General features: G+C 42.1%; 1 protein-coding gene across 1 annotated transcript in view; it reads left to right on the plus strand.

Annotated features, from left to right (window-relative positions):
• The first annotated feature begins 18,850 nt into the window (after window positions 1-18,850).
• The window catches only part of RNF182 (ring finger protein 182), a 29,293-nt gene continuing 21,585 nt past the window's right edge, over window positions 18,851-26,558 (plus strand). Inside the window, exons 1-2 of the mRNA XM_054192231.1 lie at window positions 18,851-18,925; window positions 25,550-25,682. The gene's annotated coding sequence lies outside the window, so the exon portion shown is untranslated. The remainder of the gene's footprint in view (window positions 18,926-25,549; window positions 25,683-26,558) is intronic.

Raw genomic sequence — 26,558 nt, forward strand, 5'->3', positions numbered from 1 at the left:
CTTCTCTACTGCTTTTGCCTCCTCTGTCTTTTTTTCATACTTTCTACTCTGATCAGGCTTCTGATCAATCACCTTCTTCCCATCACATTTCTGCTAGGTGTATTATGAGACTATCCCTGTTTAAAGTCAGGCATTTTTGCTTCCCCATCTTATGCTCCATCTTCTACCACTCATAAAGAAACATCTATTTTTTTTCTTCTGTATCGTATGGGATTCTTTTTGTTTGATTATTCTTCCTTCTTTCTATTTAAGTTTCACCAAATTATTGTTATTCACTGCAGGATAAAGTTTTCCTGACTTCTCTCTCTGAATATGTGCCATCTTAAATCACGTTTTAGCATGATTGTCCCTTTCTTCAATTTAAAAAAATCTCCTGACACCTTTTAAACTGCCATCACTGATTTCGTTTTAGTTTACCTGAATCTGACTACATACATTCTGAAAGTTTTCCCATTTTCTAACAAGTTCAAATCCTTTGTCTTCAAGCATTTCCTAGCCACTCATTGAGAATTTGTCTCTGTTTCTCCCAGCTCAGCTCTGCTCATGGTATTGGAGGCATTCCAGCTGAAGCTGCAGTGGAGCTCCTGGCCTCCAGCTTACCATCTGACCGCATGCATTTTGCCTTCAGAAGCCCTCTCCTCCCTTCCTGAGGTCATTGTTCCATACACTGTGTCCAAAGCGTCCCTCAAACCTTCCCCAAGAACCTGTCCATATAATCCACACCATCCAGGAAGCAGATATTGCATCCAGCAGTCTAATCAGCATGCAGTGCTTTCTGGTATCACAAAACCACATGGAAGTACACCTGATATAGCATCAGTGTCCCTCTACCACTGTATCTTCCTTAAAACTGGGATCTGAACTGTAACCTCAGTGCAAAAGCATATGTTGGCTCAAGCTGTGAGATCCCTTCTGCCCTCCCCAGGATGAGACGTCCAGCCACAAAGCCTTCTCCCACCTTAGCAGCATGGGAGCTATGCAAGCCTGGAGATAGGACTGCTCAGTGATAATCCTAAAGGAACTGTCAGTGTGTTTGTCTGTTACCCTGAAGTCTTTTAGTTCAGGTGTCGTGGCCTCAAGAACTAAGGTGTTGGGCTAATTGCACTGGATACACGTTTGTTACCCATGAACTGAGCAGGTAGTGATTTACAGTGCTCAGTGGGGAAAACTGAGGACTCCTTGCCCCCTCACTATTTAAATAGCCAGCTGCTGCTTTAGTTTGCCCGTCTCCTTCATTTAGGAATCTGAATGGCTCGTTCTTCAGGGATCTGTGCCTGGAGCTGGAGATAGAGTCCATCAGAAGACCCCTCCTAATCATAAGCAAACTCCCCCTCTGGCAGATGTCCTTTTACATCACCAGGCTCCAGGTACTCCCAAGTGCTGCCTGTTCGGATCTGCTGTGATCCTGCTGTGAGACTGGTCTTTCTTTCTTCTTGCAACTCACATCCAGAGAGGGGAAAATGAGAACAAAAAGCACAGTATAAGGGAAGCTGAAAGAAACGGCCATTGGTAATTATATACTGTTAGATTGCTTTGCCCTCAGGTAAACTTTGGATCTTCCTTTCTTTAGATTGGAAGGACTTTTTACAAATGTTTCAGTTCAACCGCCCTGAACAGACATTCCTCAGGAGTCAGGAATGGAGACTTGGAAACAAGATACCTTATACTAGAAGCACTGTTGGGGTTGAAATATGTTCAGTCTTTTTGCTTACATTTCTTCTGTACGTTGACAGTCAGTTCTTCATTCTCCTTTAGCTTTCAAAGCAAAGACCTACCACCTGAGAGCTCCACACCCATGGAAGACAAGACGACCCAGGAGGCAAGAGCAAAACAAAGAGCAGCAACACCCAGCAAGGACTGTGAAGCACCAGGTGTGTAGTCACCACTGGAACAGCAGCTTCATGAGAGGTAGCCTAGGATAGAGCCCAGTCTGCCTGGAGATGAGGGACCAGGACACCTAGACAAGGGAGCATGCTCATCTGAGCTCCACTAAAGTTCCTGGGAACCACTTTCTTCAAAACAGTAGGATACTAGTCTCTCACAGACCTCATCTCCCACAACCTCCCTCTTTCCTTCAGCCCAGGGCTCTGCCTACGAGCTGTCATCAGCAAAAAAATTAGTAACCATGCTGATGCACATAAGAGATGGAAAGGGGAACCACTGTTTCTTGAGGGGGAGGCTGAGGAAACAGGTGACGCATGGTGGGAGGACGAGCAGTGAGAAATGGAGAAATGAAAAATAGAAAGTTTTTGCTAGAGCTGTGACAAATATAACTCTTCTAAATGTAATGGAACTAGACGGCAGAGACAACTTGTTGGCCTTTTAAAAGAGGAAGGAGTGACAAATATGTGAAGATACTAAACTGACCTATGTCCTTAGGGCCCTGGCTCTCAAGCTCTGGGGGTTCACGCTGAGCTGATTTTAAGAAGCTACTGGCCCAAGTTGTCCACCCATTGCCATGGATTATTGTCCCATCACTGACTTGTCAGAAATAGCAGTGTGCCCACACCATAGGCACCAGACTGATATATTGACATAAACTGAGGCAACTGTGGCTAATTCAGTTTACTAGGATGTGGACTGTGGTGGCCAAGGGATCTCCTTCTTGATTTCTACCAGGTTTAGTTGAATAGGTGACCTGCTGAGGTCAGAAGCCTCCTGAGCCATCACAGTCAAACCTGACAAGCACCAAGAGTTGCCAAGAGAGCATCAGGAGAGCCTTGATACTATTTTAGCCAATTTGTTTGTCTTTAGACCTCATTCTCTCTGCTTTTCAGAAATGCCTTTGTTGCCTTAGGTTGCAGAAGGCATTGGAGAAGGTTTACAAAAGCCCTGTAAGCTTGTTCTTTGGTTGTCTTTCCTCTAGGGAGCCGAGTGCCTGACTGAGTAGCACAGGCAGGGGGTAATCCCTTGACATGATTCAGAGAAAAGCACTGGTAGTTTTATAACAGGGGACAGTGAGAGCTGGGGAGAAATCCCAGGGTAACAGGGTAGGGCCTGGCAGCCAGGGCCCGTCCCACCACCCTGGCCAGGGTAGCCTGGGCAGAGGCAGTCGTAGCCCCAGCCCCAGGCATCCAGCACCTCCATGGGGATGGCGATGGGCCCGTGGCCAGGCAGGGCAGGGCTGTGGGAGCTGGAGACCAGCCCTGCTGCAACATCACTGGGGCAAGGATTTACAGCCCCAGGGGGTTGAAACGGGGTCCTGGGATCTGGACAGTGTAGGGGGAGCCCCAGGGCAGCTGGAGCAGGGACAGGCGGGGAAGGTGATGCCCTCAGCGCATTGACAATGTCATTGACCAAGACCAACACTTTTGATCATCTCTGCTCACATTAAGGAACTACAAATAAAAACCTGCTCCAGCAAATGAGTTGCAAAACTAAGCTTAATCCACTGTAATAAAGATTTATTACTGTTACCTCGGTCATGTGCTCTGATAACCACAGTACAAATTTCCGCTGCCAGCCTTACACTTGGTGCCAGCTTTGCACCGCTTTTGGAGATTTGGTTTAGCTCTGACTACAGCGATCCCTGCACATGCTAGGAGGAGTTGCTAATAAATGGCAAGTAGTCCCATGAGAATCACAACTAATGGCTCTTGCTCAGTTAGATAATCAACCATTTAATAAAGGGTGAGCTCCTACCTGTTTCCTTCCATGGGGAGCATTAATGCATTATTTTTCCCCTCCTTAGTCACTTATTCCTGCAAAACTGGTAGGAATTTAATATTTTTGAAACCACTCTTCCTCTATTAATCTTAGCTTAAATTGCCTGATGGATTCAAAAGTTATTAGGAACAGCTAGCTGATTGTACAGATGTTGACAGAGACAGACACAAAGCATTATTGTATTAGAAAGCACTCAAGTTTATAGCAACATAGATTTTTAAATTGTGTTAACATCCACCGGATAGCTACTAGTATGAGGATAATGTTTCATTTCTACACAAGTCTGCCTCCCTAACAGCCTGAGAAGCTAAAGAAGTTCAGAAAGAAGTGGCCATTGCTTAGACTCCATGCATTGATGGTCTTCTCTGGGAAGGAATGGTTGCAACATCAGGACTCGGCAGGAGGGTTTGGATAAATATTTTTCAGAGATTAAAGGTTTTGCTTTGCACATTTGATTCCAGATCTTTTAAAGCTGCATTTACCATCTTCCTTCTCCCCATTTTATAAATTAAGCCCCCCTTCCACTCTGTCCAGTCCTCATGTTGGCCTTTTCCTTCTTGTACCTTGAGACTTGAAGGAGCGGAGGTTGCTGCTCTTACTGATGCTGAGCTTCTCAATAGCTCAAAAGCTTTAGGTGAGTATTTGTTTCTCAGGGAAGTTCAAGCTTTAGATATAAACATTTGTGAGCAATTTCTCCTCAGGACTATTTAAAATGTAATGAGATCTACATATTATATTGATTTGAGCTTTGGTTTACTTGTTCATATATTTTTGAAAAAGAACAGATGCTGCTTGAATGTTTCCTATGAGGCAGATTAAACATACTCTAGAGAGCACACCTGAGCCAAAGGTCAGTCTTTCTCAGCAAGTGAGCCAGCAACAAACTGCTCCAGGGTTTCCCAATTTTGGTAATGAAGGCTTATAAAGTAGACTGTAAATAAATTATTTTTTATTTATTTTTCTTTAAACTTTTCCAAACTACTGAAATATACTTTTTGAATTTTTTTGCTTTGGTGGCCTGCAGAGGATAGCATCTGATTTTCTACCTACAGTACTATTTAATTTGGAAAATTCCAAGTCTTCCAATAAATTGGTCTGGCAGCTTTCATGGCAGAATTACAAGTCGAGTGGTTTCCACTACCAGCCATGCCTACAGTTCTGCACTCCTGAGAAGTTTCTCAGAAGTTTCTCTGCCCTTCTGAGAAGAAATACTTCTGAGAAGTGTTTCTCGCAAGACTTAAGCTTCTTTCCAATTAAAGTCTGAAATGGCTTTGCCATATCTATGGGTCACCGTACTCTTATTGTAAAGCACCTCGTTTAACTAATCTCACTGCCATTGGCTTTAAAATGATGGTGTTTGTGCCCAGGACAAGCACTCTGTTTCTTTCATGGGAGGCTCGGTTACCTCAGAGAGTTGTGCCAATTATGTCAGGGAAAATCATCTCTTCAAAACTCTCCATGCTGGCCCTAAGCAGCATAGTAAAACCAGGCTGGTGAAATAAAAGCTGTGATCTGTCACCGTGTATGGATAGGAGGAATTACTGAAAAGCTCATTGTGTTCCCTCCTCACCCTCTGATACCTCCGGGTATTACAGTTTAGACTATGTATTACAAAAGCAGAGGAGAAATCAATGTTGCATGAGTGTTCAAAATGTCAAAGCCACCCAAACAAGCAGTGGATGTGTCATCTGTTTGTGATGATCTCTACTTACAGATAATTCTCTAAATGTATCTTAGTCTAAAACTCCAGTATTTTCATTTTCAGAAAGTGATTGGGCAGTTTTGGGGGGGATGAAGGGAGAAAGTAATACTTTTTCTCAGGAAGAGCTTTTTAGTGCTATTCATCCAAAAAGAGAGCAACTGTTAGCTGGTCAGTTTGAGTGATTTTCTTAAAGGAAGGTGGGGAATAACAAGTCACAGGAAGCCTGGCCATGTCTCTAGGAGGGAACAGAGCATTTGTCTCCTAACTATCTAAAGTGGCCAACCAAAATGGCAACTTCCCTCAGCGAAAAAGCAGAATTATATGAATATAAAAATACCACAGACATTTTGGTACATAGCTACATATGCCATGAAGACTGAGACATTTCCTACTGACAGCCGAAGCAGAACATTTATATTATAAATTATTCTTGATGGCTCTGAATGATAAACGTCAAAAACAAGTGATCCTAGAGGGAAATCTCTTCTAGCAGAATTCTAGATCTGCTCTGAAAAGCATATTCAGCCTGAAGAAACTGATGGAACTGATATTTTTCAGAAGCCCTTGGTTTTCTCCTTTCATATACAGTTTCTGAATACAGATCTGTAATATTTTTCCCACGTGTTTGGAAGATCTGAATTTCTCCTGAGATGACTTCCTAACTTCTTCAACCACCACTTCACCCTCGTTACTTATCTGTCTTGATATTTTACCTTTCTAAAGTTTTGAATCAAGGAGTTATCTTTATGAAATGTCTGGTCAAACAGTTATAGATAACAAAAGCTTGTGTTTGGGGCTCTTTATCTCATAGAGATGGGAGTTGAGAGGGCCCAGGCAGTCAGTGAAAAGAGCCTAAGTATCTCTAATCTCCTTTATTCTCCGCTTTAGGAACGGTTGCAGTTCAGAATGAATATTACAGAGATTATTTTTTTCTCTTTTCTGAAGATTTCACTAGTTGCCGTTGCTCTAGGATTCCCCAAGATGATATCTGAGTATAAATAATTTCTAAATTTTTATTAAAAATTGATGCGAGATAGAGCAGTGAGAACAATATTGGGATCTTAGTCTAAATTCTGTTCAGTTTCTGGCTTTCAGTTACTCTCAGTATAAAATGTGAAAAAATATAGAAGTGGATAAATTGATTTTCTTTCAGAAGTAAGTATTTTATTGCCCAGCATAGAAGTGGATGCTCCATCTACACAAAGGAAGAGTTGTGAATCCGCACTGGTTGTTGAATCTTCACTGGGATTTTATTTTCCACCAGTTTTCATTTCCACACTTCATTTCCTTCCTGGCCCTGTGGGCTGCGTATCCAAATCTCTGTGACCAAAAGCAGCGATATGTGAACCGCATGATTTGAATAAAGAGAAGGGGAGATGGGTGGAAGCCCCAGATCCAGATTATCCACCAGCAGAGCACCCCAGCAGCCACACGCTCAGCCTTGGCACTGCGCCGCTTGCACTGGCCGCTCCCGAGTTAGTTCGTTTCGTTGAAGAGGCCAGAGCTGTGCTTCCACCATCAAAGGCCAAGATCACTAGGTCAAGATCACTGATGGGTGCAAGTGCACCCTCTGCAGAACCTGATGAAAGTAAAGCTACAGGCTGCTTTGCATTCTCCAGAAACTCACGTGTAGGTAGTAAACTTGCTGGAAATACACATTTGGTTTTTTTTCTAGGGAAAAAACTGACACTAAGTGTGAGGATGGCGGATGTCTGGGTATGTCGGAGGATTCCTTTTGCTGTTAAGTGGAGAGGAAAAAAGACATGCAGAATTTCTATTTTGATGAACTGACTCTAGGTGGCAATAACACGCTGCGTAGCCTTATCAGAGGCTTGTCAGGCAAACACTTTAATGCTGCTTAGACAGGGGCAAAAAAATGATAGCATTTTCAGTACTGCTTCTAGAAAATTTTCCAGTTGATTGCACCAGCTGCACATTGCTAGCAACGTTTCCAGAGTCTGTCAGTTTTCACTGTAATAGAGGACCTGGTTTTCAACACGTATTTTGAATAAGATGCTGCACGTTTCATTTTGTAGGCATAATATTGCAGGTGTGCAGAGGAAAATTAGCAAGGTATTCTCTTTTGGTTATCCTGCTTGGATGGGCAATCTCAGGAAGCATGTGTATAATCCTGGTTTGTAATGATGCCTGTAAAAGGGCACAGATGGGTATGTACAATTGCAGTTCTGTAGCATTCACCAACGATGTTCTTGAAATGCCACTTCATCACCTCGTCAAAAAAACAGCCACACAGATACCTACGAAATGCTTGCCACATCTGTGTAAAACACTGCATTATCTGCCAAGAGATTTGTAATGCCCTATTTCATTCCTTCTTCACTACATATCCAGCTTCCTGGACTTAGCAGCAGATAAGCAAACGCTTGCATGATATAAAAAATTTTACAAGCATGATGAACTGCAGTGTTTTCACATTTTTCTCAAAAGTCAGATATACTGTTAACTCCACTGACCTGTGAAGTATTTAAATCAGTTACTGATGTCCTCACAGGCATAGGGAGAAGGTAGAGGAAAAAATACCAGTTTTGATTACCTGTTGCAGCAAAGAACTGTCATTGTAACTATACTATATACTAATAATAACCCCAGAAAATCTTTTGAGTGTGATGACATCATGTTTGTAGCAAGACCAAAGTGTCTGATGGCATATACAGGATATGATAAACTTCTTTATTACTCTGTCAAAGTGATAAAGCTGTGAAACCCTGTGATTAAATCAGCTGTTTTGTATAACTGACCTGTTCATCTGCGTGTTATCTATTAATGTCCTCTGGGGCTACTTCCAGTATTTCAAACCTCTAAGCTGCTTTCAAAGAGAACTGTCCTTTACAATGTAAAAACGTGTCGCCTGAAAGCAATTGCTTCCTTTCTTAATAAAGTGTGGAATTTCCATTTAAATATACTGAATCAGGTTTCCAGATTTCTAGTATTTTAAATCAGTATCTTATAATCCTCTATAAACCTGATAGACTGATATTTTAAATAAATATGTATAAATTAATCAGAACTTATTCCTACTTTGTTTAAAAATCTCCTTCATTTAAATGGAGGCTCACTTTGTTACATCCATCCAGCGACTTGATTGTCTTCAGCAAATTAATCATATGCAAAAATACTTAGCAGATGTAATACTTAGAAATAGAGAGAAATACTGTTTCTCCCATAATAGAAAATAGAGATGTAATAGAATCTTGCATTTCTTTTTTTGTTATTTGAGCAAATATCACACCAATAATACCATGATATTTAGCATTTGAGCAATAGCTAGGAATATGTAAATCTATCTGGGAGGAGAGTGCCTTAAAAAGGAAAAATGGAATTCACTAACCCTGTAAGTGCCAAGCTACTTTGTGTAATGCTTATTTTTATTAGTTTTTCTTCCTTTCAATTAAACACTAGATTTACTATACACTTTTCAAAAAGTGGAGATATGATGGCAGAAGTCATGGAATCACAACTGGAAAAAACTGGTTATGTCTACGACATACTGTCCAAATACATATCATAATATATTGTCCTTCAAGTTACCTTGTGTTAAAAAGGCATATTTGTGTAAAAACAATGCTGCTAATCATGGTGTGGGTTTTCAGTTGTATTCCAGATACCTACATTTCATATCAAGGTCCTAAGACCCTTACTCAGAGACATAGATACCACCCCGAGAGCTAAGGTGTGAGAGCTGAGTACACCAGCACTGAAGAACTTACTTTGGACAGGCTCTGAGATCCTTCTCAACTTGCCTCCTTCACAGCTTGAGGAGACTCTTTATAAAGTATCATCAGGTATAGCTAATCATATACTCACCTGTCGTAGCCCTCAAATCCAAAATGTGACACTTTCATTACAACCTCTGTGGCTATTTTCAGGAGTCATTCACCTTGTGGCATCTGAGGTAGACAAGGCTTCTCACATCTGTTCATCTCCCCACAGGTGTCCCATGTGTCGCCTTTGCTTTCAGATGCTAGCAGCCCTCATTTCCCTCATGTGCCCTACATGCTCAGAATTTTCTTTCTGCTTCCTATGCAAGGTGTCCCATTCTCCCCCTCTCACATCCGGGTAAGCTCATCCCACACTCCTTAAACATGGCATTTTCATGCCATATTCCACATCTTTTTTGCAAAAAGCTTAGCTTCTCCTAATAATGTCTGCATCATTTTTTCACCAAGTCAGGCTTCTCCCACCAGGCTGGTACCCGGTTCTGTTCCCTTTCTCCCCTCTCCATACCAATGCCTCTGTTGATTTTTCCACATGTTGCTTAAGCTGTGGTTTTCCCATCTCCTTCATGCCAGATCTGTGTTGCACTGCATGACTCCATACCACAAATCCACATTTCCTCCGTGCCAGAAGCTTTGTGTGCCCCTTCTAATTTTTGTCCCTCCTCCTCTCTCTTAATCCTTTCTCTTCTTCTCTTTCTCTTTCAAGGTGTCCACATTTTGAACACAACTAGGTTATGGGGCCAAAATGAAATGAGTAATATACTGAGACTAACACGCTTATCTGCCATCAGCTACTTCTTTGATCAGCACAGGTTTAGCAAGTGCATTGCAAACGCTACCTGTCCCTACTGCAAATGCGGGGAAATGCGTTGCTTGCTGAGAGCCCAGTGGGTATCCAGATACAGCCGGGTAGGACATACGCTAGCAGCTCACCACGGTCTTATCCAGTGTTGACATGGGCAAAACCAACGCGAGAATTTGAGGCAGTGAGAATTGAAGTTGTACAGGCTGATACCTGCTAAGTCACGTATTCTTTAGCTCTTCAGTATAAAACTCTGTGGGGTCTTTATCACCATCCTGTAGCCTTTAGGCATCCTCCTAGTTTTCCTCCACCCTAGTTTTCATGCACATCAATGAAGTTTTTCCCACTGGTTATAAAACTGTTCCCTGAAACTTCTGAATCGGTCCAGTAATCAAAAGCTAGCACGTCCCACCTCAGCTTAAAGTGCAATAAAGTTCTATAAAATAGGCTTGTCTGTTCAAACAGCCACTGAAACATGAAAACCATGTCATACCAGATGCCAAGTTATGTTTTAAGATCATATTTTTATAACATCATGTTATAAAAACAGTTTACAGAACGTTCTGTTATTTGCGGTTGAGGGTTTTTTTCTCTCAAATAGGGACAGACTTTACTTTCTACGGATTAAAGCATCTTATTTTCTAGATGAAACTGTCCCATGTTTGCAATGAAACAGTTTGTCACTGTTTGGGTGCAATATGAAATGTCATTCTCTACGGTACTACTAGCAGTTCCAGATAATCAACAAGCGAAACAATATAACAATAGTTTTGTTCAGCAAAATAGTTATCACATTTTCAGGGGCTCTTCTCCTTCTACCAGGGTTACTCAAATTTTATCTGGCAGAGCACCACCATCATGGAATAGAATAGCTCTCAGTGGCCATGGCACAAGCTCCAAAGCTCCAGAAGGAGGTATTTGGCTATTTGCATGTGATTCTCTTTCAAACAGCTACTCTGTATTTCCTTCCATATTACAGGTCTCCACTGTGATTTGCAATTCTAAATACAGCCCTAGTTATTACAGATGAGTTGAATATTAAAGCCGCTCTGTAGTCGATTTCTAGTATACTCTCTCTACAAGCTGTAGAAGAGCTAATACCTAAACCAACCTTAGTAGACTTTTATACAAAATTCTACAGATTATACAAAGTTTATATAAAGATTATGCAAATAAAAACAGATTTTATGTTTTGTGCTTATTGGATAAATCTTGAAATGATGAAAAGTGGAGTAAATGAAGACTCCAAATTTAAAATATAGACTGTACCAGCTGACTTCCTTTATTGATAAATAATATTTCAAAACTGTATTTTTTTTTCCCTAACCAAAGCCCACCTTTCTGAAACTCTTCCCTTGTCCTCAAATTCAGTCCAAATCCCGAAGTTATTGCCTCTTCAAAAATTTTGTTCTGGGTTCACTTTTCACTTTGGTTCTCCAATTGACTTTTACCATAAAACAAGTTAAGGATTTTTTTTCCCCAAGGCAAGCAACATTGAATGTAAGGGTTAAATTTATTATATGCACAACTGGTTTTAGGACAGTAATCATTAATTAATGACAAATCATTGGCTCAGATATTGAAATTACTATTGGGGCTTACAGATTTTAGTGATGCAGGAACTTTTATTCAACATTATTCTGCCTGCAGTGGCCCTCTTACTATATGCATCATTAACTCCTTTATGTACAGTTAACCAACGAACAAGAAAAGAATAAATTCAAAGTAAAGAGGAAGTTGACAAGAAAAGCTATAGTGTCTTTCTTTCGTTTCTCAGGTTTAGTTTTTTCAACCTGAAAGATGCAGGTTTTATTTTCTTGGTTTCGTTTTTTTTAAACCTTAAGAAGCAGCAAACTGTCATTAGTCAGGCTGTAAGCATTAGGGCTTCTGATACTCTTTCACAATGTAATTAACATCACCCTACCAACTCCTTTGTATCAAACAGAATATGTATTTCCTCTGGGAACTAGAACACCTCAAGAAAACCAAGCCGCTAGCACATAATGTGAATTCTACCAATTTCATGCCACTGGTAGACACAGAATCACATCCCAGGGACAGCTGAGCTCCCATTACATTGATATTTTTTTCCTTACTTTTACTGAGGGCAGGGTTGCAGGTGTAATGGTTCATGAACGTTTTATGGAAATTAATCCTGGTTTAATAAATAAATAAATAAATAAATAAATAACAGAACAAAACACCATATAGCTGATGTTGATGGCAAGTGACCACTGAAGTGCAATTGTTACACTTTTCTGCAGTTGCTTTAGCTGTGCTATTATGTTTTGTGATATGGATGGGAAATGCAAAGGGAAACAGCCACTGCTGGTGCCAAATTGCTGCACAGACTCCAGCTGTGAGCCAGTAATTGTTTTGGGGTTTTTTTAATGCGTGGCAAGAAAAGACGGGCACGTTTTGAATCTGTTAAAGTGTAGTACAGGTTGGTCAATCTACTTGAACAATCTCAGGCTGGTTTAACGCACAAATAGCATGGAAAAATGGTGATTCCTGTGAACCGAACAGATAGCTTCAGCCTGAGGACTTGTTTGGATGACGTAGCTTATCAGAGAGTAAGACAGTAAAGGTGTAGTAGTCCTCTGCAGTACTGGCATCATAATTCACCATCAAACTTAAGCATGATCCCAGTTTATATATAAGTAATGGCTGTGTGCGGTATAAGTAGTTTTCAGTTGGCTGCACATCTTGGGGTATGTGTGGTCTTGTCACATTATTACCTTTCCCAAGATGTATGAAGTCCCTACTTTTTTTTGCCAGGCACATTTAGTATGTTGTACTGAATTCCCACTGTATGAAAAATGTATATATAAAATAGGTTAATCTAATTTATTATGGCCAAAAGTGATAATAATAATGATTTTTAAAAAATCCTAATGTCTCCTGTGAGATTTTGGAGTTTTGTATGACTAATGACCGGAAGGCTTGAGGTGAAAATTTCGAAAGTGACTTATTGACTGGGGATCATGACATATCAAAAGAATAGAAATAGCCTAGCTTCTGTTGGTTTTCACCTGATAAGTTTGCATCTATTTGAGGAAGCATTAACGGTCACACACTCAACCTACCCCTGGGTTAAGTATGAAGCACACGGCAGGTTACTAGCTTCAGCAGTCAAGAGGTGTTCAGAGGGGAACCAGCTGGTGCTTGGCAGAACTACTTAGAGCACGGACCACACAAATACAGACTGCGCCTGTCACATGGATGTGCCTTTAGATACCCAAGTCCCTAAAGGCCAGATTTGCAAAGGAGTTTTGAAAGAAGGGTTTGCAGTTTCCCAGCAATGTAGTCCTTGGTGATTCGTGGAAAGAGAAACGCCTAGTGCTGTGCAATTGGAGACGACTTTCACCCAGGCACAAATGGGTGTCTGTGCTGGGGGAGAGACAGTCCCTCCTGGATGAGAAAGTGAATCTGCAGATCAGATGAGAACCAATATCATCTGTTGTCGTATCTTCTCCCCCTAATGACTGGCAGAAGATGCTTCAGAAGAAGTTTCAAGAAATTAAATTATTTGCTCAAAGAGGAGTTTCTGTTAACGTTCCTTTCCCTCCCGCTCATTCTACCTCTCGTTAATGACAGGTTTATGCATTGAAATATAAAGGTTTCAATCCCTTTACATTTTTAATACAATCTAATCCTTTCTTTAAATTTTATCTCATGTCACAGTGAATGCTTTCACTCTAATAGCTAATATTTCCTCTCATCACTTTCAAATTTGTATCTTTTTAATTCCACTGGATGAACTCTTGTTCTTAAATTATGGGGAAAAAAAGGTGACTAGAAATGCAGGATTTACCTTCTTTGTGCCATTCATTATTTTTTATAAAGCTCTATCATGTCCTTTCTTTATGACATCCCTAAACAGGTCTAATCTTTTCAGTTTCTCCAGATACAAAGTTTTCTCTCTCAGCCTCTAATCATTTGCATTGCCTGTCTCCAGATGCTCTCTGTATCTGCCGTATCTATCTTGCAGTTGAGTTCCCAGAACCGACGAAGTATTCAAGGAGTAGCAAATAACCAATATGTGAGAATTACTGTATTTCCAGTCTGATTTTTTCTTTCCCACTAACATTTTGTTCAGCACTGCTGTCCACTGAGCTTTCCAGAGTAATGCCAGGATCTTTTTTTTCTGAGCAGTTGCACTCAATTAAGATCCCAGTAGGCTGTGTGAATAACACAAAATACGCCATCCAGAGTTATGTTTTCCTAGCGTTAATCCCTTTGGCCACCATGGTGTTTATTCAGCTACTTAGGCTGGGCTTCTCTTCACTATCTCTGAGGCTCCTCTACAGTAAGCAAAATTAAAGAATGGTATGCGTTCTGTGTGTTGCCACATCATTTTACCCCTTTCCAGATCAATAACATTTTTCACATGCCCTTTTAACTCACGTGTTTCCTTGAGATGTCGTCACAGGAGGGCTGTAAGTGCATATGCTTGGGACATACCTACGCTGCCCTGCACAGTGAGTACAAACACAGTCCAGCACGTCTGTAACGCTATAGCACCGCGCTTCAACTTGTGTATTGCCTGTTTCTCAGCAGGCGCTACACGGGGAAGGGCAGGCATGAGCCTGGTCGTGTTGAAAGTCAAGCAGGGAGCAGTAAGATTTGCCTCCTGACAGTTCTGAATGCCCAACATTCAGACTTTCTCTCCCACCGCAAGTCTGGACAGGAGCCTTTATAAACCTCTGAAAATTATTTTGTGAAATGATCGGCTGCAAGTCTGAATACATTTATACAGACTTGATTTTCCTTACACCGGTATCTCCCCAGTGTGGTAAAAAAAAGGTATAGAAATAGAAAGGCTGGGAACCCAAGCCCTGATACCATGGATCTGGTAACTGCAGTGCTCCCTCTCAAGCCCTCCTCCCCTCAACAACTTTCTCATGTCTCTCACCCCTAAAAACCACTTCCAGCTACTGACGCTGCTGCGGTGGCTCTACCCAGCCCAGAGGCACCTCTGAGAAGCAGCCAGCAGAGCCTGTGTCCGCTTGGCACTCCGGTCCCTTTTGTACTGCTGTAGCTTTTTCCCTGTAGGACATCCAGAAATCTCAAGCAAAGGTTTAAAATACACATTTCTGCCCAAGAGGGGGAAAAAAAAAAAAAAAGAGTATACGTCTGAGGAAACACAATTGAAAGATAGCCCTGGGGAAAGCATAGTTTCCTTTTACAAAGGGAGTTCATCCACTACTTTGGCATAGTCATGTTTTATTGCTTCCTTCAATTATCATTTCAACTCATTTTCCAGGTTCCAAAGTCTCTAATTTCCAAAAGGACTGCTAGCCTATAGATGCAATAAAATGGTGCATTGTCTCCTGACAGAATTATTATTACAATTATTACATTATTTAGAATTTATATTACACGTATCTAAAAGGCCACAATTAAATTAGGCCCACTGCGCTTGCCACTACCCAAATGTGTAACTAATGCTATTCCAGGCCCTCAGGAAAAATATTTAATTCTAGGGTAAACTCCTTGAGGCAGAAATTATCTACATTTTTGTTCTGTGGGAAAACAGTGCCTGGCACTGGCAGCCTAGAGGCTGCACCACAATCCTAGTAATAACAGTAACGATAATTAATATTAGTATTAAATATTGTTACTTCAATTTTACCACAGCTTACCCCCCTCTTTCATTTTCGTATGATGTGCTAAGAATGTGTTTCATTCCTTCAGTTGAAGCATTCTTTATTTAATGTTTCAGTGCTCTGCTAAGGATACTTTGCTCTGCTTACAGGGAACAAATAGTCCAACAGAGTAAGTGTTTGGTGGGATGAATGGTGTTTGGAGTGAGAACAAATGGCAAAAGAGAGGGGACACCATCAAAAGCTGTTCTCCTGCTCCACGTGAACGTTAACACTTGTTCAATGTTCCACGATGAACTCCTTCAGTACACCGAGTTACTGGAAAAAATATTCCACGCTGAGAAAGACGCACATGTCACTGCTGAGTCAGAAGCTGGCAGTGGTCATATCAGCACACATTTTTTTAAATGTTCTTTTTTTCTTTTGTCACCCTCCCCCAAGGAAGTAGATCTTCCCTAAAAAAAATATTGCCAGAAGACATTCCAGTTGCAGATTTGAACAGTATTGTCCTTAACCCAAACTGGGAGAAATAGGGGCAAAATGTCAAAACACAAAGGCAGGATAGCCTAGTGTTAAAATGTTACAAAACACGATGCTGATTTAATACTGATTTGTTACTGCAATGCAAGAGTTTAATATCTTTTATGTTCCATTCCCCTCACTATAACTATAGAACTACTATGACTGCAAATAGCCCGAACATCAACTTGGCACGTTTGCAGTTACTGCCCTGCTTTGCAAATGCTATTACAAAAGTTAGGATCCAAATGACACTAAGCTAGTTAAAATTAAATACGTTTCAAGTAGTTTAAAAAAAACAACAACCAAACAAAACAAAAACAGTAAAACACTTTACAACCACTAGAACAGTGAGCCAGCCAAGGCTCTGTCCTAAAGATACAGGTGATATTCATCTACAAAAATGGCTCATCTCTGACAGTGAAATATCATCACAACCTTGATAGGAAAGGTAATCTAGAAGGCACAGAAATCTGCACAATACTAAGACACATCAGATTGTGCCTGCCTGTGAGTCTTTTAAGATATCACCCACTTGTCTCAATTGCACCTTCTGGATATGCTATTCTTTCCCTTCAGCCTAGAGAAGAAAACATGTTTGGAAGTCTGGGTGTAAAACTGTGTTGAAGATTAAAAGCCCCAGGAACACAGGAAATAATACCAGTACTCAGGTGCTTTCTATCAGTGAAGACCAGATAGTAAGTCAGTCTTTCCTATCATTTTTCTACCCCATCCTGTGCTTCCACCTGGGAGAAAGTGCTATGAAATTCTTTTGTAAGAAAAATGAATAGGAATCATAGCAACAACATTGTGTTTCTTTCTGTCAAAATAATGACCATTTCTTTTAGCAACATTTGTGTCGCTAAACTCTCTCTTTTCTAAACACATCTTCAGTTAAAAAGCATCCTTACTTGTCCAAAGGGTTTTCAAATATGAATCGCTTTCCAGCTTTCAGTTTTTTTACAGACCTATATTTATTATGAATATTGTTACTCCATTTGATTAAAAGGAGGAAAGCACTTTTTTACATACAGGAAAAATTAGCAGAATTTCTCCTATGCTATGAGATCCAGCATGTGGCAGATCTTTCGCTTCTCTAATGTTACTCTTTCCACCTCAGAGACAGCAAATTTGCTGTAAGGTAAAACAAAAAAATTAATTCAGGTCTGCTATGCTCTGACTGGATTTATCTTTTTTAAACTCTAGAATTAGTATTTAGCATGCAAATTAGACAGATAAATACGTGGTGACCCCCTGTCTTTCATACCCAACCTTCTGTCTCCCTCATTTGTGCCGTCATTGTCATTTGGCTGTGTTACGCTCTGCCAGCAGCTCTGCTGTAAGCCGCGCTGTTTTGTGAAGAGGTCCTGTGGGGGGTCTTTCTTGTCTTTGGCAAACTCTTCCTAAAGAGTATTTTCTGCAGCGTGCCAGCAGCCGTTGGCACAGATTCGCCGGCTCACGGTGACTTGCAGTGCTGATACTTAACAGTCATCCCCAGTAGCTTAGCAGTGGCAGTAGCTGAGATGGATAAATGCAGGCTCTGAGTTGCGCCTCACCCGTTGGTTCTTCTGTTTGGCAAATTGGAAGGCCAATTTCATCAATATAAACCAGGGAAAGAGAAAAGGAGGGATCCATCTTGCACTTTGAAGGATGTTTTATCAACTTTACTACTACTGAGAGAGGGAATAAGGATGTTTCAGGGAGAGAAATTAGAAGAGAGTAGACCCAACAAACCGAGACCACTGAGCCTTCAGCGGACGAGGAGGAAATGCAGAAGAGAGGAGGGACTGCCTCAGCATTTGTTAGTTGTACCAAGCAGGGAGAAGGAAAGGATGTGAAGATGGGCTCCTGTGACACGCTGTAGACTGTTGCTGTAGGAAAACATGCCATCCGCTGGGATAATGCAAGGGAGACCCTGAATCTCGTAAGCATCAGGACGCCATGGTACCTCCCATCCACATGTCTGCTTTACCCTGACCCATTCTCAGCCTTTCCCTCCTCTTCCTTCCCAGCACCCGCGTTTCCCTTCCCATTTGCTGCCTGCCCAGTACCCAGGACAACGGGCCCTGCTCCTCCTCATCTCTTAGGGCCTGCTGCACCAGAAGAAACACACCGCAGCAGAAAAAATCCCCACCACAGCCTAGTATCTCGCTTCAGCTACTAGGAGCTGCCCTCCAGAGGGGTCCCAGCAGCAAGTTCCCACCCGAAAGCAGCTCCTCACCAGAGGACGTGGAGCTAAATCACTTAAACCAAACGAAACGCTGCTGCTAAAAAAGTTTGGTCCTGCGTTTGTGTGTTTGGGGTTTTTTTTTGTGGAGATGCTCCGGGACCAAACGGGCTGCAAAGGCAGCGAGTGGGGGCAGGAGCGGGAGGCCAGGTCAACCCCCGCCGTTTCGCGGCGTGGGGTCCCCCGCTGCCCTGCGGTGCGCCCCCGGAGCGGGCGAGCCAGGGAGCGAGTGCGGGTGCATCCCCGCGGTGCGTTTTGAAGGGAAAAGCGTCCCTGAGGAGGAGGCGGCGGCCACGGGGTTGAGAGTGCTGCGAGCAGAGGGGCCCGGGGACGCAGGTTGAGGTGAGGGCGGCGAAGGCGGCTTCCCACCCCCTCCCCGGGCCGGGCCGGGCCGGGCTGGGCGGTGCCGGGGGCTGGCTGCAGGCGGAGGAGGAGGAGGAAGCAGCCAGGATATTCCTGAATGAACGGCTCCTTCCCTCCCTCACCCCACACCTCCGCCTGGCTCCCGCCTCCCGCCCGCTACTTGCCGGTGTCTCTTCGCGGCGCAGCCAGTTTCTATAGCGACGGGGGCTGATCCGCGCCGCTCCCCAGTAGTAACAAAGCCCGCTGCCGCGCCGGAGCTGAGGGGGGGGACCCGGCTCCCTCTCACGGAGGCACCCCAGACAGGTACGGAGCGAGGAGGGGCTTCCCGCCGCCCAGCTGGGATCGCCGTGGGCCTGGCGGCGGGGCTCGGGGAGCGGCCGGCGGCGGCGGGAGAGGCTCAACCCGCGGGCCAGGCGGCGGCGGGCGTCGCCTGAGGGGCAGAGGGGGACGCGTCCCTCCCTCCCTCTGCGTCTGTGGCAACTGACGGAAAGCGGGGAGGGGGTGTCGCGGGTTCGCCCCAGGCAGCCCCTTCCCGACTTCTTCGCCTTAGCGGGGCGCGGGGGGGTGGGTGGGGGGCGGTTCATCTGCCGGAGAAGCCGGGTCGGGCCGGGTCACTGCCCGGGCGGCGGCCCCAGGGGTGGCCGGGCGGGGGGGAGCCGTCTGCAACCGGTGGGCTCAGCTTTTTCCCGCTCCGCCGGGGACAGGGCTTCCCCTCCGCAATTAAGATTACCTCTTGATAATAATAATTGTATTGTTGTTGCTGCTGTTGTTATAAACATATGCTTTCCCCTTCCTTCCCCCCCGCCCCCCCCGGGAAATTTTGGGGTTAGAAAGTTTAATTTGTTCGGCTTTATAACGTAATGATGAATCGGGTGTTAGCTTTAAAATGCGCTACTTATTAAAAAAAATAATAAAAATTCTAAGGCGTTGGTGTTGAAGAGTAATCGCGAATTACTGCTTGTTTTGAGGAGTAAGTGTACCTTAAGCTTTTATGTGAAATGAGTCTGTAGCTTTCAGGGTCAGCCTAGCTCATTAGAAGGTGGAGCTAAGGTAAGATGGTAGAGATGATAAAAAAAAAAAAAAAATAACGCCTTTGCTTATCTCGGGCAACTAAGGTTAGCCAAGAACTAGCCACCCTTAGCTCTTGAGATAGTAATGTCAGAGGGTGGATGGGAAGGTCATTAGCAGGACAGCTGCCTGAGCACTGCTTGTAGCGGCTGTAGGAAGAACATCTCAATCACAGTGGCTGTATGAATAACCGTGTGTTTCAGCAGAAGTTTAAAATTCAGAGCAACTTCCCAGTGATAACAGGACGGCTGACCTTGCGTGTTGAGGTCCCAAGGAGCAGCCATTACGGTTCACTGCTGAGCGATTTAGGAAATAAACTAACTGATGGGCCAAGGCAAAACTGTACTGTGATGTGTATGCAGCCAGCAGGATGCTCTAGATGGGAATCTTCTTGGATGTGAACATCAAAAAAACTCTCATAGTATGTATGCTCTCATAGTATGTGAGACGAGAAAAGTGTGGCTATCATAGTTACTGAGTGGGTGGACAAGAATTGAAACTTTAAGTATTATGTAATCTAAATATCAGATTATTTGGGATTTAAAACACTACGCGTAAGGTGCTATCAGAACCAAAAGGCTGGAAGAAGTTTGAGAGTTATGTAAAAATAGTGACTGTGACATGAAAAGTGGAGCTACCAATACCATTTAAGTAAACAATGTGAGAATATTTTGTAGGTAAGAAAGAGAAAATACAGATCTCTTCATCAATCATGAATCCAAGCAGCATATAAAATGGAGACAGGCTTCTCTTGCAAGAGATGTATAATTGAAATTAAGTTTTAAATGAGGGTTAATCAAGGTTAAACATTTCTCAATATAAAATTTAAATGAGAAATATAATAGCAATAGATACAGTGGAATTTAGATCTAGTTTGTTAAAAACAAACAAAAAAAGGAAAGTGGAATTTCTTTCTTATGTTGATTGCAGTGTTTCGCCCAGTGTTTATAAGTGTTTGTCCTTTGCTTCTTTCAGAAGTGTCAAAACAGTTGTTTTGTTGAAAAAGTTATAACCTTCTGAATGACCTCTCTTTTTCATGCAACATTGAAAAGCAAACTCTTGAGTTTATTAAATGTGTAAAAATAGAGACCTCAGATTAGTTTAGCATGATGGAAAATAGCATTTCAAGACCATACTCTGGGCTATCTGAAATTGAATGCACCTAAGCAGGAAATAAAAGGTCAGCTGTGTGTAATAAAGACCTGGGGACTTCTATTCCCTTAGCTGCATGGCAGAGAATGAGAAACATCAGAACTCGATACAATCTTGCCCTAAAAGCTAAAGGGATCGGCAAAATATTTATGATTATGCTGCTATGTGACATTTCAGTCCTGAAATTGTTCCACGTGGAACAATTGCGAACTCCACTTGATAAAGTTTATCAGAGGAAAAGAAAAATGTGGTAGTTGAGGCTGTACCCAGAAAGAACAAGATAGCTCACTGTAGATGATATGTCCCATAATACAGCCTGACATGTATAAAGGCTTCTAATGGTCTAAACAGTTCTAGCATTGAGATCACAGTCTCTCAGACTGTCATTTCACGCCTTTCTGATGCTCCTCAGTCCAGACTAGGTTTATAGGAAGCTTGTTCTCAAATTGTCGTGAAAGCATCCTCTAAAGCTGTGCGCTCTGTACAGTGATATAAGGCCACTGCAGGGCTCTGCTTGCCAGGATTCCTCTTGCTTTTATCAGACTGTGTTTAACATGTTTGTCTATATCCTGGGTTTGATGACTCTCGGTCAGATGTTTTTCTGGAGATGCATGTGTGCTAGCTGTAGCCAGCAGCTATTTCAAGTATACAGGGACACTTATCACCTGCTGTCTAGAGGCTGTGATTTCAGTCCTTCCAGCAAGGTTGCTAAGGAGTATTAAGGATCCTGGGAGAGCAAACTGCGGGAAATTCTCCTGTGGCCTTTGCACGCATTGTGTGCTGAAGCGCTTCCTATTCAATATAAACTACTGTTCTGACAATAATATAGTATGGGCAGATGTATACCTCAGAGTAGTGTAACATGATAATTGTGACTTTCTAGTATAAAGAAAACGTTTGCAACTGAGTGCTGTAGTAAGCTGCAAAGAGCTCAGGCCTCCTGAAAACATACCTTACGTTTCAAATTCATTTGCAAAGACACATAAAGAAGTGGAAGATGTGCAGCTTTTAACCTACTACAGTTCTACAGTTTTTTTTAAACCCAATCCTCTGTGGTTTCATTCAGCTTGATTTTCCTGCAGAGATGATGCAGCACAGCAGTTTAGGCACAATAAACGCCATAGTTAGGCATACTTTTCCCATTTTATCTTTTTCACTATAGACTGAGGAACCCATTTTTTCAGATATGATGGTGGCATACAGCTAAATTATTTTGAAATGAGGGGATGTTCATGTGAGGACTTAACTTTGGTAAATTTTCAAATGGATGGAAGTCTTTATTAACTCTCCAGACAAGATCTACGGAAATATTCAGTAAAAGTTTAAATTACACAGCAGCAATTTAAGTTTAGTCCAGTGTGAAAACCTGACATGCTCCAGAATCTCCAAAATGTTGAGCGGAGACTTGAAATTCATTAAGCGTTTGCCTGATGTTTCTTGCCATTTCCAGGAAATTTAGCCAACAGTGTAACAAAGTTGTGGTTCTTTGAAAGACTCAGGTTCACAAGTGTTTTGTAGATATGTATTGCATTTTGAAAGTAGCATCTGTATGTACTACTGCTGGTGCTGCCATGTTCAGAAATTGGGGGAGGGATGGGAATGGACTGTCTTAACTCTCAGCTTTCCTGCTGTGGTATATGAAGGCACGGACTCCGGTTGTGATGAGCACGAAATCGTTTATTGCTTCTCAAGCCTCGGCTTTTATACCCGAGCTCTAAAACTTTCCATGCACCTGCTAGGCAAGTAAACACATATTTCAGATCACTAAGCCAGTCACCTTATTCAGTTCCCACCAAGATAAGCATGCGAAGCTGTTTTCTTGTTCCATGTTTATATTGAACCAGTTCCTCTTCGTTCCATCCATATCGATATCTGCGTTCCTGTTTCTGTGTGCTCTGCTCACTGTGTCCTTGGCCGTATGCAGGCCTCTGCTCGTAGATCTGCCACATCCTGCCTCAATTAGGAGTTGCCCAAGTTATTAGGAGAAATGGCAGCCTGGCAGAAGGACAGAGGTGTGATAATCTGAGTTTGAGAATAGCCTAAGGGAAACCTGAAAAAAACTCACAGTGTATGGGACTGCAGTGAAGAACAAGGTGGGGTTTGATGTGCAGCCGGTGGTGGAGACGTAGCCCTGGAGACAAGGGGCATGGTGGAAGAGTTACCTGGAACTGGTATGAAGAGTCAGGTTGAGATGGGGCTGGGACTAGGACAGGCTGGTGGAGACTCTACCAGGAAAATCTGTAGGTATTAGACTGCGTACTCCAGTTCGTCCCAGTGGCTGGCTCAGGTAATGACTGAAGGCTTCTTTTAGGCCCCCTTTTGTAAGCCTTCAAGGCTTCATCAGCAATATCTGTGGCAAAAGGTGTTGGTCAGGAAACCCAAGCCTTTCCATAATAGTTTCAGGGCAGGTGGTGTTCCGGGCAGGGGAACTCATCTTGGCAGGCAGTTCATGGCAAAGAAAGAAAACTCCCGTTTCAGATGATAGATGGATAGCCAGTCTGTAAACCACAGGCAGGAGATGTGCTTCTGTGAACAGAAAGGAAATATTCCCCCCCTGGTGACTCACAAGCACTGACCTGATCAGAGTCTGGTTGAAAAAGCATATGACCTTGAAGTTTCTACTGTGGAATAGCTTTATGTGAAAGTATGGCTTGAAACCCAAGGAGCTACACTGCAGGTGTTTAGGTGTTCACCAGGAACCTGCAGATGCCATTTGCCTCCTAATACATGATGGGAGTTCTGGAGTATCTCCACAGTCATATTCTATGGTGGAAACAAACCTACTCAATCAAACGTCAAGCTGATACTGGCCTTTCACTCTTTAAACAATTCCTGCAAGTAACTCTCAAAAGAGCTTGAATAGGCCTGCCAGTGTTTCTACCGCTGTTGAAAATATTTAGCTTATTTAACTAGAATTTTATAAACACTTTAAGCAGAAATCTTGGGTAGTGTTTGAATTACCCTTTGCCCAGGTGGACTGTTGTATAACAGGTGTGTGTAATGAGGGCTTTTATCTTCCTGTATCTTTTTCAGTTCACTGAATTACACTTGTATGCTGTTAAAGTGACAGACAAATGAAAGTAGATGAAGAAAGAAAGTGTTGTGTTTGGTGCTAGGTTTAAATGGCGTACAATGAGTGGGTTGTGGGGCTCAAATTAAACAATGAGAATAAAACAAAGCATTCACTAAATAACCACCGACTATCCCACACGCTCAATGAAGCTTCCTGTGGAACAAAATGATGTGTGATTGTATGACTAAAACTGTATTGTAATACATATATTCAATAGAAAGCTGATGTTTTGTATTGCTCTAGTACTTGTCTTTGCTTTCAGTATATTACAGACACTTTACTGTGTCCACTAAATCAAAGAGCGCTTTTGTACCTGATGCTTTATTCCTGTAATCAAGTTGCCTCTCATTCTCTGATAAACTAAACAGATTGAGCTCTTTAAAGCCTTCACTGGAAGGAGTTTTATTCAGCTCCTGAATAATTTTTTTGTGGCAGATCTCACTGTTTCTGTGAGAAACTGTCCAGTTGTTCAATATCCTTTATAGAATGTGAACATCAGAACTGTGCAAAATATCTTAGTTTGACTCTCACCAAAGCATAAATGGTAATGGTATCTAGAGGTAAAAAAACCCAGTTGTGTTTCACTCCTCACCCCACGTTGCTAAGATCTCCTACTCAGTGATTTGTCCTCTGTGACTTCTAGATTCTTTCAGATTATTTGTTTTCTATTAGATAGTTCCCCATTCTCAAGGACTAGCTTGATAATTCCGGACTCTGTATCTGGTTGTATTCGGGTGCATTTTGTTTGAATGAGCCTGGTTTGCCGAATAATCCTGTCCTCTTAGTTATTTATTGTTCTGCCAAACTTTTGTGCAATCCATACAATTTACCAGAAGTTATTTTATATTTCCTTCAAGACCACTGGTGAAAACACTTATTGAACTAGTCCTCAGCCCCCCCTTTAAAACATGCCTATTTGATGATCCCTTCTGGCTGACACTAGTGAAGAAATGTCTGTGAATTTTTTTATCTACGTGCTTCATTCACAGTATGAGTTAGGTACCCACCTTATGGGAACAGTCTTACCTTTCTCTATAGTAATCCGATATAATAACAATACAACTAGAAAGTACTATAATGTTAAAAAGAAATGTTGCTTTCTTTTGTTAATTCCTCATTTTGTTTGTATCACTTGAACAAAGTCGTTTTTAAGTAGAATCGCTCTCTGCATTTTTGAATATTCTAATGTAGTTCTCCTTTCTGTTCCCTCCATGGCAGACCTGAAGTTGTGTTATCCTCTCTCTAGGTCTCTGAGATAAGTCCTTGATGTTTGTGCTATTAAGTTCATGGTCAACACCTTGAATAATGCCTGTTAAGTAAATGGAAATGATATACGATCTTACTAGTCAGATCTATCTAAAAAGACCAAACAGGAGAGCGCCTTCTGACTGTATAGCTTATGTTATTCTTCGTTGGGCGTTAGGTGGTATTTTACACTTGAGAAGATAGGCATGGATACCTGCTCATTTAAAGATCTGCTAATAATGAAAAATTTAATTTCTGGCCCTCTCTGTCTTCTAAAAATTAGGAACAAGTTTCTGTCCAGTAAGATAAAAACTGCCCTCTTTATACCGGAAGTTTCTCTTAGCCTGAAATATTAACACCTTAATCGTAAAATACCATGTCTCTCACAGGACAAAGAGAGAACAGAGAACACACCAACGATGAATCATCTGTTTTTGTTATCAGTCATTCAGACACTTTGGTGATGGATGGATGGATGAATAGATCGAGCCCAGAGCTGTAAGCCAGCTTGGCAGCTGGCAGGTAAGTCCCTGGAAGCTCACCAAAATGCTTTCTCAGGCATCTCATCTCTATTTTACGTGTTGTGTTTTGCCAAATCATATCCGAGAATATAAAGTGTCTTCTTAAGACAATAGGATCACACTTAAGCATACATCTGCTTTCAGTGGGACTGTGCATACTTGTACATGTGCTCAAGCAGGGATCTGAAGAAGGATGCTTTCTTGGATGGGAAAATAGAGGAACAGCTCTTACAAGACTTTGAAAGAGCAAGGCAGAGGTGAAAATTAATGGTGTGCAGGTTATGTAAAAGCAAAGTAATAATATTGCATATTGATCAATCCCACAAAAATCTCAAATTAACTAAGTTTCTAGTAAATCTTATGTCATCTGTCTCTTAAGAATAAATTAAACTCCCTTATGTGACTGCTTTGCCCATCTATGCCATCTGCTGGGCCAGTTGAAGCATTTTATGACTGGGAATGGAGAAACATTGCGTGCAGTGGTGTCTCCCTGCCTTCCCGTGGTGTGTCTCCCTGCCTTCCTGTGGTATATCTCCGAAGATAGCTTGTCCCACAGCAGTGTGTTGTGCTTATGGATCTGGCAACATTTGCATTATGAAGCCTCGTTTTATGAATTTATTGAACATGGACTTCATGCTGAAGTGTGGTTTTTAGGGACTGAGGATAATGTTCAGTGTGTTCATCAGTGTAAATATAAGGCTTCAGTAACGCATGTTGACGTAGTCTCATTAAAATATGAATTCTCATTGACTTTGGGACAGGGAGAAAGGAGGCATGTCACAATAACGCATAGGAAGAAATTTTCTGGGGTTCTTCTTTTCATTCGTATCATTCAGATATGGCTATGAATAAGTTGAAAAGCCTTCTGAATGTCATA

Source organism: Rissa tridactyla, chromosome 2 (assembly GCF_028500815.1).
Source record: "Rissa tridactyla isolate bRisTri1 chromosome 2, bRisTri1.patW.cur.20221130, whole genome shotgun sequence".
NCBI lineage: Eukaryota > Metazoa > Chordata > Aves > Charadriiformes > Laridae > Rissa > Rissa tridactyla.